The sequence below is a fragment of the Callithrix jacchus genome, chromosome 18 (genome assembly GCF_049354715.1).
Source record: "Callithrix jacchus isolate 240 chromosome 18, calJac240_pri, whole genome shotgun sequence".
In the NCBI taxonomy this organism is placed as follows: Eukaryota; Metazoa; Chordata; class Mammalia; order Primates; family Cebidae; genus Callithrix; species Callithrix jacchus.
Genome location: NC_133519.1, coordinates 6159334 through 6171630, shown reverse-complemented (window position 1 = coordinate 6171630; position 12297 = coordinate 6159334). Strand labels below are relative to the sequence as shown.

Sequence of the window (12297 nt, the reverse complement as noted above, 5' to 3'; positions counted from 1 at the left end):
CAGCCTTGCCCTCCCAAAGTGCTGGGATTACAGGTGTGAGCCACCACCCCCCACCCAAAATTTTCAACTTTAAATGGACTTGAATTTTGGAGAAGTGCTGTGGGGTGTTTTGGGATTTTTGATTTATACTTTTTTTTGGCATTTTTTCATTGTGATACAATATACATAACACAAAATTTACCATTTTAACCAATTCACATGTATATGAATCATGTCAGTGGCCCCAGATATGCTCACACTGTCACATGGCATCTGCCAAAGCTGTTTATCCTCCCAGATAGACCCACACACACTAAATAAACAGTAACTCCCAGCCCGCTTCCCCCGCCCCTGGTAATCACTGCTCTACCCTCCAGCTCCATGAATGGAACCACACTTATTTTTTAATTGCAATTATCGAAATGAAACATTTTCTTTTTTTGAGACAGGGTCTTACTGTCTTCCAGGCCAGAGTGCAGTGGTGCAAATATGGCTCACCACAACCTCTGCCTCCCGGGTTAAAGAGATTATCCTGCCTCAGCTGCCCTAGTAGCTGCGACTACAAGCACCCGTCATCATGCCTGGCTAAATTCCTATTTTCAGTTGAGACAGGGTTTCATCATGTTGGCCAGACTCTTCTCAAACTCCTGACTTCAGGCAGTCCACCCACCATGGCTTCCCAAAGTGCTGGGACTGCAGGTGTGAGCCACCACAACTGGCTAAAATGAAACTGCTTCATCCTCCCGAGTAGCTGGGATTACAGGCATGCCACCACACCCAGCTAATTTTGTATTTCTAGGACAGATGGGGTTTCTTCATGTTGGTCAGGCTGGTCTCAAACTCCTGACCTCAGGTGATCCACCTGTCTCAGTCTCCCAAAATTCTGGGATTACAGGCATGAGCCACTGTGCCATGAAATGAAACTTTATAACTTGGAGTGACCCAAAAACTTTTTACCAAAGCACAGTGTCCCCAAAAGACATGGGTCTGCTCTATATTCAATTCAAAAGAATGGTGATGGGCTGTCCCCACAGAACAAAATTCGAATGGAGATGAGGAAATTAAAATAAAGATAGACTGAGTCCTTTTTGTTCACCACACAGCTACACAAAGAAGAGATTTATTTTCCCCAGGTGACAGAAATGGGAAGGTATAGAGTCCAGGGCTGATACCGCTGGCTGAGCAGTTGGTGAGGCTCAGCCTCCTTCTAGCTGCCCACCACACTGTCTTCACTGCAGTCCTTCTGTCCCCAGGGCCCAGGCCTAGAGGCTGAATTCCAGCAGGAAGAAAGGGAAACAGGCAAAGGCTTTTGGGAGAATTAGGAAAATCACTCCTGTGTTCTGTGGTTTGGAAGAGTGACCTGGTTGACAAAGCCTGCTCTAAAGAATCAAGAAGTAAGAAGTGCTGGGTGTGGTGGCTCACACCTGTAATTCCAGCACTTTGGGAGGCCAAGGTGGGCTGATCACCTGAGGTTAGGAGTTCGAGATCAGCCTGGTAAACATGTTGAAACCCCATCTCTACTGAAAAAAAATTAGCCAGGTGTGCTGATGCATGCCTGTTATCCCAACTATTTGGGAGGCTGAAACAGGAGAATCACTTGAACCCAGGAGACGGAGATTGCAGTGAGCTGAGATCATGCCACTGCACATAGAGCAAGACTCTGTGTCAAAAAAAAAAAGAAAGTAAAAATTGGAAAAAAAAATTGGATTCTCTTAGGGAGAATAGAGGGTAGGCAGCCAGAAACCTGACAAAGATCACTGCAGCAGGTAATATCTAAGATAAATAAAACTCTTGACACAAGAAAAAGGCTGGGGCCCTAAGACAACTAGAATCCTATTGCCAGGAGGTAAAAGGAGGGAATAAAGAAATAGATGCTACCAGAAAAGGCCTCGTAATTCATCCCGTCTGCTTCAGAAATATCAAGACAAAAAGGTAACAAAGCGACAGCCTTCTACTGAAATTGAACTTCCTCCCTTTGTCTGAGTCTTCCTCCTTAGTCCACGGCTAAGACACAGTCTTCCTGGGAGCCAGCAGGTCAGGAAGGCACAGATGCCCTCTGTTCCTCTGCAGAGACTTCGAGCCAGCGGCCAACTTGTTAGGCGCTGCTCCTGCCTCCCTTCTCCCTCTCCGAGCTGCAGGTGCTGTTTGCTGCCCTCTAGGGGCTTCTAGGTGTATATGCATCAGTCAGTGTTACTAATTGTCAACAAAAGACACACTTCTGCCTGAGTTAAATAGAGAATAAATTTATAAAACATTTATGGTCACAGAAAGTGGATGGGGTTAGAGCTGTTGGAGAGCTAGCTCAGAGGCTATGCAACCAAGATCAATGTTCCAAATCATGTTGCAGAAATGCCTGGTGAAGGCACCACTGTCTCCACCTCATCTGAGCCCCAGCTGCCACAGTTAATGTGCCTGGCGTTGACCATCACATACTGTGTCTCCACAACTCTGAGGCAAGGTTGTAAAAATGCACTGCTCTCCAAAAATAAATGACTTCTGGATTCTCTGGTGACTGGGATAAGGAACAACGCATTTGGCCAGGTGTGGTGGCTCATGCCTATAATCCCAGCATTTTGGAAGGTTGAAGCAGGCAGATCACATGTGGTCAGGAGTTTGAGATCAGACTGGCCAACATGGTAAAACCCCCATCTCTACTAAAAATATAAAAATTAGCCAAGTGAGGTGGCACATGCCTATGATTCCAGCTACTCAAGAGGCTGCTACAGGGGAATCACTTGAACCTGGGAGATGGAAGTTGCAGTGAGCTGAGATTGAGCCACTGCACTCCAGCCTAGGTGACAGAGATGAGACTCTGTCAAAAAAAAAAAACATTTTCCAGGAGCTATGTTGATTTTACCCATAAATAAACACTTAGAGGCGGGGTATGGTGGCTCATGCCTGTAATCTAAGCAAGCAGATCACCTGAGGTCAGGAGTTCAGGATCAGCATGAACAATGTGGTTAAACCCCGTCTCTACTAAAAATACAAAAATTAGCTGGGGCATGGTGGTGGGCACCTATAATCCCAGCTACTCAGGAGGCTGAGGTAGGAGAATTGCTTGAACCCAGGAGACAGTGGTGCAGTGAAGTGAGATCACACCACTGCACTGCAGCCTGGGCAACAAGAGGGAAACTCCAACTCAAAAAAAAAATCATGACTGAAGCTCAGTGTCAGAGAAGCTGATTCAATTGGCTCGGGACTGGGTGAAAGGGAGGGACCAGGGTATTGGTGTTTGGGTTGTTTTCCAATTGCTACAGGTGATTCCAATTGCAGAAATCACTAGCTAAAGCAGTGGTTCTCAGCCTTGCCTGCACATTGACGCCACCTAGGAAGCTTCAACAATTGATGAAGCTACAATCTAGAGATTCTGATTTTGTCATTTAACTGATCTGCATAGGTATTTGAATTTTTTTTTCTACAAATACATGTGTTTGGTGAGTGACGGACAACAGAAGGCAGAGAGATGGTGCCGTACACGGCCGGTATAGGCTTGGAGGCAGAACTCCGGAGAGACAGACACGCAGACAGTCCTCCCAGCAGGGCAGGCCAGGCAGCACTCTGGGCCTTGTAAACCCTTGGTTGGTGGGTGAGAGCCAGCAGGAGGTCTGGCCCAGAGCTGGAGGGGCCCAGGCATGCTGCAGACTCCCTGATCCGAGGTTCTGGGTGGCATCAATGGTGGCGCTGGGGCTCAACTCACATCACTCAGAGCCTTGCAAGACTCAGGCACTCAGAGCCTACAAACTTGAACAGCACGAGGGTGGTGTGGTGCCCGTAGGAATTGTGGCGCTTCAGCTGGATCTGCGCCACCTGCTGCTGTCTCAGCAGCTGCACCTGCTCCTGGAAGTTGGTGCTTGGGTTCTGGCTGCACTGCATGAAGCCCATCTGGCCACTGGGGAAGGTGGGGATGGTGACTGGCAGAACTGCCACCTCTCCTAGATGAGGTCCAGGTGCAGCCACTGGCACTCACCCTGGCCCTCTTCCTTGAGGGCCATCTTCATGACCTGGGAATAGGACTCCCTGGGGAGACTTTTGCTGGGCCCATGAGTCTGAGGAGTCAGTGATGGTCGCATGGAAGGTCTCCTGATTCTGTTTCATGAACTCAAAACTGTCACCTACATGGAAGGTCAGCTTCAAGCTAGACTAGCCAACAGCCATGCCCAGCAGGAACTTTTTGGGGACTTGGATGACATGTTCGATGATCTCACACTTGACCACGGACTCCACGGAGTGGTGTGTTTCACCACCTCACACAGGACCTGGATGATCAGCACCTGTTGGAGGCAGGAGGGGGTGGCTGCAGAGAGGCAGGTGGGTGATCAGCTCCTGGGAGGAGAACTCATCCCCCTCTGTGCATTGGATGACACATATGACACCAGCATGTGGCCATACGTCTGGCTGCAGGTGAGGATTTCCTGGGAGCATGAGCACTGAGTTTGGGGAAGCTGCAGCAACAAGGCCTGGCTGAGCCACAGGCTGCAGGTCCCTTGGAACCAGTCCTCGTGGATGGCGGCAGGTGGGAGGCAGCTGGGCCCTTGGGGCCGGGACTGCAGGCTGTGTGGAGCCGAGTGCAGTGGCTCAATCTCAGCTCACTGCAACCTCTGCCTCTGGGCTTCAAGCGATTCTCCTGCCTCAGCCTCCTGAGTTTTTAGGACTATAGACGCCCTCCACCACGCCCAGCTTATTTTTGTATTTTTAGTAGAGATGGGGTTTCACCATGCAGGCCAGGCTGATTTCAAACTCCTGACTTCGTGATCCACCTGCTTCAGCCTCCAGAAGTGCTGGGATTACAGGCGTGAGCCACCTCACCCGGCCGGTCATTGAATTTTGTAAAGCTTGCCAGGTAATACTAATGTGCAGCTAAGGTTGAGAACAACTAGGATAAGAGGATGAATGAGGGAATGAATGAAAAAATTAATGAATCTACAGTCTTACATTTCAGACGTCAAGCCACTGTGAGTGTGTGTGTGTGTATTATCCATAGTAATCATGGGGAGACTGAGGCTTACAGAGCAGAGAAAGGAACCCATGTTCTTGAGGGACTGTTCTGTCATAAGCACTGGTCTAAATGCTTTAAATGCATTTTCTTGTGAATCCTCTAAAAAACCCCAGGAGGATGAATATTGTTATCCTATTTCACAGAAGTGGGGTGAAGATGCCTAGAGGTTAAATGTCTTGCCTGCAGTTATATATTCAGTTATTAGCTGACATGGGAGTAGACCCAGGCCTCCTAAAACAAATGCCAACCCCCACCCCTACCCTGAGCCCTGAGCCCTGAAATGGGAAAGGCCAAACTGGAAAATGTGCCTCAAACCCAGCCAGTGGAGGTCTCGTCCAAAAGAGCTCATCAGGCCCTAGCTGTAGGAGCAGAGGAACATTGGCTGGGCATGGTGGAGCTGAAAATAATGCTGCCTGCTGGACAAAAGGGGGCTGAGGCTGGGGCAGGAGATGGGGCAGCACAGACCCCTAACATTCTCAGATGCCTTTTCTTAAAAAGAAAGGACTGACCTTCATTCTGAGATTCTAACTTTCTTACATTGTGTTAACAGAAAGTGAAACCAAATTATTTTATGACATCATAATATGTCATAAAATAATCCAATGGTCATTTTGAGTCCCACCCTCCCACCATTGGCAAAATTAGAAGGTGGTAACCCTAGGCTGCTCTGATTGTTTTTTTTTTTTTTTTTTTATTGGTCCAAGAAAAAAAAATGGGAAAGCCAAAGGTTTCTCTGGGGAATTAAAGACAGACGCCAGCTAAGGGAAGAAATAGGAGAGAAGTGAAGACAGCAGGTGAAACTGAATTTGTTTTGAGACTGAAGGCGTGGTCCCAGGACTGTGTCAGTGAGGAAATCACATCCAGCTGGAGCCAGACTTTCTGGGAGTGGAGCCTAGGGATCTGACTTCACAGGTTCCCCAGGTGATTGTGATGAACTTTAAAAACCTCCGTACTTGCTTGTGAAGAGACCTCCAGAAAGGGAAGCAGCTGGAGGGCCAGATGAGATGATGGATGATTTGAAGGATGATTTGTATGGCTGTTGTTTTAATGTAGAAAATACTTCAGCTTTTTCATTTTTACTTTTTTATTGAAAGACAATATTCATATAGAAAAGTACACGTCATCAGTGCCCAGCTTGACACATTTTCACACTCAGGACAGTCCTGTAACCAATGCTCAGATGAAGAAACAACATTTTGACTGGGTGAGGTGTCTCACACCTGGAATCCCAGCACGTTGGGAGGCTGAGGCAGGTGGATCACCTGAGGTCAGGAGTTCGAGACCAGCCTGGCCAACATGGTGAAGCACTGTCTCTACTAAAAATACAAAAAATTAGCCAGGCGTGGTGGTGCACACCTGCAATCCCAGCTACTCGGGAGGCTGAGGCAAGATAATTGCTTGTGTGCCTGGGAGGTAGAGGTTGCAGTGAGCTGAGATTGTACCATTGCACTCCAGCCTGGGCAACAAAAATGAGAACTCTGTCTCAAAAAAAAAAAAGAACATCTCCAGCATCCCAGAAGCCCTCTCATCCCTACTTCTAAGGGCAGACTCGTTTTGCCTCTTTGTATACTTTATGTAAATGAAAGCATATTGCATGTGCTTTCTCAGGCCTGGCTGGTTTCCCTCGTCCTTACGTTTGTCAGACCTGTGTATGTTATTTGCATATGATTGTAGACCGCACATTCTCATTGCCGCAGAATGGTCCACTGTGTCTTACATCACTCATTCTACCGATCATGGATGTTTGATGCTTTCCAATTGGAGGCATTACAAGTAGCACTGTTTTGCAACAGGTCCTTGATGGGAATCCCAGAACGAACTTGGCAATGCTTGGTTTCCAGGCTGCGGCCTCCTGAACCAGAGTCGCATAACACACCAGGGAGTTCTCTTATGAACCAAGTTCCTCCCCAGAGAAATCCAGACCCGGAGTAGCCACAGGCTGAGCCTTGACTCTGGCCAGAGACCATATACCCCAATGCCAGAACCTAGTCACGTGCTGACCCAAGCATGTGGGACCCCCAACCCAAGTCGCCATGCAACTGGAGCTCAAATTCAAGTCCACAGTTTCTAGACTAGAGTCCTAAATGGGGTCCATGGGCTATATCCCCCCAAGGGGAAAGGGGGGTGTCCAGCAGGTGCCTGAGTGTCAAGGTTGTGGCCTTGGGGATGGGTTCCTCCTCACTGAGCTGCGATCCCTTACAGGCAGTCACACCGGAAGCTGTGTCATGAAAACTCCTCAGGCCTTGTGTCCTAATGGGGCAGGCTAACATGCAGGCTCCTTGGCCCCCTGCCCTGCCCTGCCCAGACCTGTTCTGGATTCCACCCCAGCCTTCCCCAAGGTCGCTGCCACCTCCCACCTGCCAGGCTTAGGCAGGGCCTCTGAGACACGGCCAGGAAGGCTGGCAGGCAGGAGGGCTGGGGCAAGCACTGGGGGCCATGGAGGGGACAGCAGAGCCCATAGTCTGTCAGAAGCTGTTGTTCTGGGAGCCAAGCCTGGAGTCAGAGGAGGAAGAGGAAGAGAAAGAGGAGACATCACAGGCACTGGTTCCCAACCCCTGGAGGCCCCAGGACTCTTCTGGTTAAGTAAGGGAGGGGTCTGGGGACCAGCCTCCCCAGGCTTAAGGTTTGTAAGTCCCTCTATCTGGAGCCCCTCAGGGGGACCAGGAGACTCCCTGCTGTGCTTAGCTCCAGGCACTGTCCCATCAACTTGGGGAAAACGTAGGCTGCAGCCCCAGACTTGGCCTGACCCAGTCACAGGTCTGTGCATCTGGAAAGACATTGGTACCAAGCCAGCCTCTGCTTGATACCATCTGCTGCTCTGTCAAAGGTCCCCAGCCCCCAAGCCCTGGTAGAGGAGGCACCTGCTGGGCAGGTTGGGGCCTGGCTACACCTGGCGGCTCCGGCCTCCAGCCCCTTCTCTCCCACCTGTCACACCCCACTGGGCCTTCCTCCCACCTGATTCAGTCTCCCCTTCAGAAGCTCCCGCCCTAGCTAGCCTCAGTTTCCCCAATCCTTTCACAGCTCCATGTCTTTGCCCAAGCTGTGCCCACTGTGAAGAAGCCCTTTTCTCCTTGGCAGACTTGAACTCCTCTTGCTAAATCAAACCTTTTTTTGTTTTTTTAAACAGAGTCTCGCTTTGTTGCCCAGGCTGGAATGCAGTGGTTTGATCTCCACTCACTGCAACCTCCACCTCCTGTGTTCAAGCGATTCTCCTGCCTCAGCTTCCCAAGTAGCTGGGACTACAGGTGCATGCCACCGTGCCCAGCTAATGTTTTTGTATTTGTAGTTTCACCATGTTAGCCAGGATGGTCTCAATCTCCTGACCTCGTGATCTGCCCATTTCAGCCTCCCAAACTGCTAGGATTACAGGTGTGAGCCCCCATGCCCGGTGCTAAATCAAACCTTCTGGAAAACATTCCCTGGGGACTCTCAGGGTTCCTGGGCATCCCTCTGTCCCAGCCACAGCTCAGGACACCCCTCTGCAGGAACAAGGCTGGTGGGCTGCCTGGAACCTGGGCCCGTCTAGTGGCCGCCCTGCTGCTGCTGGCTATGGGCTGCTTCCTGGCCATGTGGCAGCTCCAGCATCAACGCAGCCCCACAGGAGGCCTGGGCTCCATGGCCCCTCCACCCAGCGGACACTCCCATGGCCCTGGCGTTTACCATCATGGTGCCATCATCAGCCCTGCAGGTCAGTCATGCTGGCAGCGGCTCGGGGGAGGGAGGGTCATGGGTCACCGGGCCCAGTCCCTCCTGCTGTATTACAGTCCCTTCCTTGCTGCAGCCATGTGCTCCCACCTAGGCTGGGAGCTGCTTGTTGCCGGGGGGCAACGTTGTGGATGCCGGCATGGGAGCTGTTTTGTGCCTGGCGATGGTGCATCCTCATGCCACGGGGCTAGGTCAGTGACCCGGGATCCCGGACCACAATCCAAGCCCACAGCCTAATCAGTGACCTGGGCCTCATGGAGTCAGTAGCCCTGACCTCAAGGCTGCTTGATAAGCAGGACCCAGGGTTTGGGCAGCAGTCCCCATCCCTTGAGCCAGGTCTGCATCACCTTTACCTCAGGTGTGGCCAGTAACTCCTGATCCCAGACTCAGTCAAGGGATCTTGACTGAAACAAGTCAGTGGCCCTTGACCCACGCCTGCTGAGTAACCCCTCTAGCTCCTGCAGGTGCCATGTTTTGGGGCTTCTTCCACAACAGCTCCTTGGGCAATTCCATGGCCCTGACATCAGGCCCAGCACAGACCCTAGCCCCCGGAGTGGCACTGCTCATGGCTCTGCCCACCCTGCACCTGCTGCATGCACACTTTGGCCACCTTCCCTGGCCATGCCTGCTAGTCGGCCCTACCACACTGGCTTAGGAGGGCTTCCTGGTGGACAAGCCCCTGGCAGCTCAGGGCACAGGTCTCTGTCCACTGCTTTGCCATCCTGATGGGACGCCCCTGGGCGCTGGAGCCCGAGCTACCAACCCACAGCTGGCAGCCACGCTTCGCAGGGCAGGCTTCGCTCCCACCTCAGACCTTGCCAGGGACTCACTACTGAGTCTGCTGGCAGGAGACCTGGGGGTGGAGATGCCCTTGGCTGGGCCCAGGCCCACTTTGGAACCAGTGCAGCAGCTACCCATGGCCCAGGGCATCCTGTTCACCACCCCCAGTCCCTCAGCCAGCCCAGAGCTGCTTGCACTGCTGGAGGCAGCCCTAGGGTCTGGGGCATCCAGCCTTGACCCCTGCCCACCAGTCTTGCAAACTGCTGTGAGCCCCAAGAGCGGCACCCTGGCCACCATGGACAGCAGCGGCTCTGTGTTCCTTCTCACCTCCTCGCTCAACAGCTCCCTTGGTTCTGCATACCTGTTCCCAGGCATGGGGGTTCTGCTCAGCAACACGACGGCCAAGTCTACCGCTAGTGCCTGGGCCTGTCCCCTCATCCTCCAGCCTGGATGACACAGAGGCCAATGTGTTGGGGCTAGTGGCTTCAAGGACCCCTGATATGGCCAGAGAAATGACTCACACTATACTCAGCCATCTGGCAGAGCCCCAAACCCAGGCCCAGCACCAGCACCAGGGCCAGCAAGAACCAACAGAGCAGCCCAGCACTTGTGGTCAAGGGATCCTGCTCCAGGTGGCAGCCTATGCAGAGCACGTGCATGTCTCCCGTGTCCCCCATGGCTGCTGCCCCTACCAGGGGATCTAACAGGATCGGGATGGGTCTGGCAGAAGACAGAGTTATCTGAAGCCTGGGGAAGGAGTAGAGCAGACCCAGCAGTAATGGAGTGTACCCCAGCTCACACTGGTCATCTCAAGCACTTTGGGTGGTCAAGGCAGGAAGATTCCTTGAGGCCAGGAGTTTGAAACCAGCCTAGACAGCATAGCAAGATCTTGTCTGTACCAAAAATTTTAAATTTGCCAGGTGCAGTGGCAGATGCCTGTTGTCCCAGCTACCTGGGATGCTGAGGCAGGAAGCTTGCTTGAGCCGGTAGTTCAAGGCTACAGGAGGCTAGGATTACACCATTGCACTCCAACCTGGACAACATAGTGAGACCCTGTCTTTGGAAATAATAATAATAATAATAATAATGGCTGGGTGTGGTGGCTCATGCCTGTAATCACAGCACTTTGGGAGGCCTAGGCAGGTGAATCACCTGAGGCTAGGAGTTTGAGACCAGCCTGGGCAATATGGCAAAACCCCATCTCTACTAAAAATATAAAAAACCTAGCTGGATGTGGTGGTGTACACCTGTAATCCTAGGTAGTTGGGAGGCTGAGGCACGAAAATTGCCTGAACCTGGGAGGTGGAGGTTGCAGTGAGCCAAGATCACACCACTGCACTTCAGTCAGGGCAGCAAGAGTGAAGCCTCATTTAAAAAAAAGTGTGCATCTATTATGTGCTCACTGCTGGCTCAGGCCCCCAACCTCTGGCTTTTTCCGTTAGCTAGATTTGAGTTGCAGGATCCAGAGCTAGCATAGTCATTCTCCAAACCACCCACACTGAAGGAATCGCTGGCTCCTTTGCCAGCTAAGGAACACGACGGTGATGAGGAATAAGCAACAGGGCCCGGGGCGAGCACTGAGTTCAGATCCAGCTTTTGGAAGGACAGCAGAAAGAGTGCAGAGCCTCTGCCTCGGCAAGCACTGGGCCCCAGGGAGCAGGGCAGGCAGAGCCCAGGGTACTGCTGGCATCCTGTCCTTCCCTTCAGGGCACCCTCTACCCATCTTTCTCAACCAGACTGATACAAAATAAAGATCAAGTCTCCCGGAGGCCAAGAGCCATTCCTGCTTCTTTAATTTCCCATTAGCCTTGAAGCAATTGGAGTTGGGGCTTCCCTGATGGGCAGCACAGGTGATCAGTAAACAGAGAGGGGAGAGCCTGGGTTGGTATCTTTCAGCTTCCACCCCGGCTCTGCTCACCTCCTGTCTCCTGGGGCACTAGATGTGCGAGGTAAATGTTTTAATCTCACTTTCTAGAACAGACAGCAAAGCAGGGAAGCAGTTGAGAGGGTGAGTTGGAGTTGAATGGGTGGAAATTCAAGGTGAAGGGTAGCCCTGACCTCCTCACAGCGTTAGGTCCTCTCTGGACCACAGCCTTCTGAAAACAGCTTCTCAAACCAGGAAGCAAGTGTGACCAGCAGCGCTTCCCTTCCCTGCCATTGTAAAAGGCTCCTCTGATTTATTAGACCCTTATTCCCATGACCTCCACCTTCCACTTCCAAGAAAATTCTTCTCCAGCTCAGTAATGGCACCACTATGTACTCAGTTATTTTAGTCCCAAACCTGGCATCCCCCTCACTTTCTCTCTCCCCACATCCAATCCATCACCCACCCCACCTGCTCCACATCAGCCGAAATCTGACCTGTTCTCATTTCCCTGGGTCCAGTCCACCACTGTCTCTAACTGGTCTTCCTGTTCTTCCTCTTGTGTGGACCTACAATCCATCATTTCCCACACAGCAGCCAGCATCACCTGGTGAGAATTTAAATCGGATCCAGGCCTGCCCCTGCATTAAACTCACCAATGACTTCTACCACACTCTGAGTGAAATCCTAGCCCGGGATCCTATGCAACCTTGCTTCTCTGAGCCACCTGGCAGCCTCAGCCCCTGCAGCCCTGGGCCTTTGCAGTTGTAAGGATTGGGATTTCCTCCCCTTAGATCCTTGCAGGAGTGTGGGGAAGGGCTTCTTGTCACTCAGCTCTCAGCCCAAATGTCAGCTACTTCCTGACAGTGGCCTTCCCTGACCGACCCCTCAAATCATTACCATAGACTCTGTTGAATGATAATTAGCGGCTGGTGCAAATAGATGCTCAGTGCTGCAAAGAAAAATCGGCACT

At 51.6% G+C, this 12297-nt stretch overlaps 1 pseudogene; it reads left to right on the top strand.

Annotated features, from left to right (window-relative positions):
* Positions 1 to 7411: 7411 nt before the first annotated feature.
* On the top strand, positions 7412 to 10168 carry LOC128931120 (glutathione hydrolase 6-like; annotated as a pseudogene).
* The last annotated feature ends 2129 nt before the right edge of the window (positions 10169 to 12297 follow it).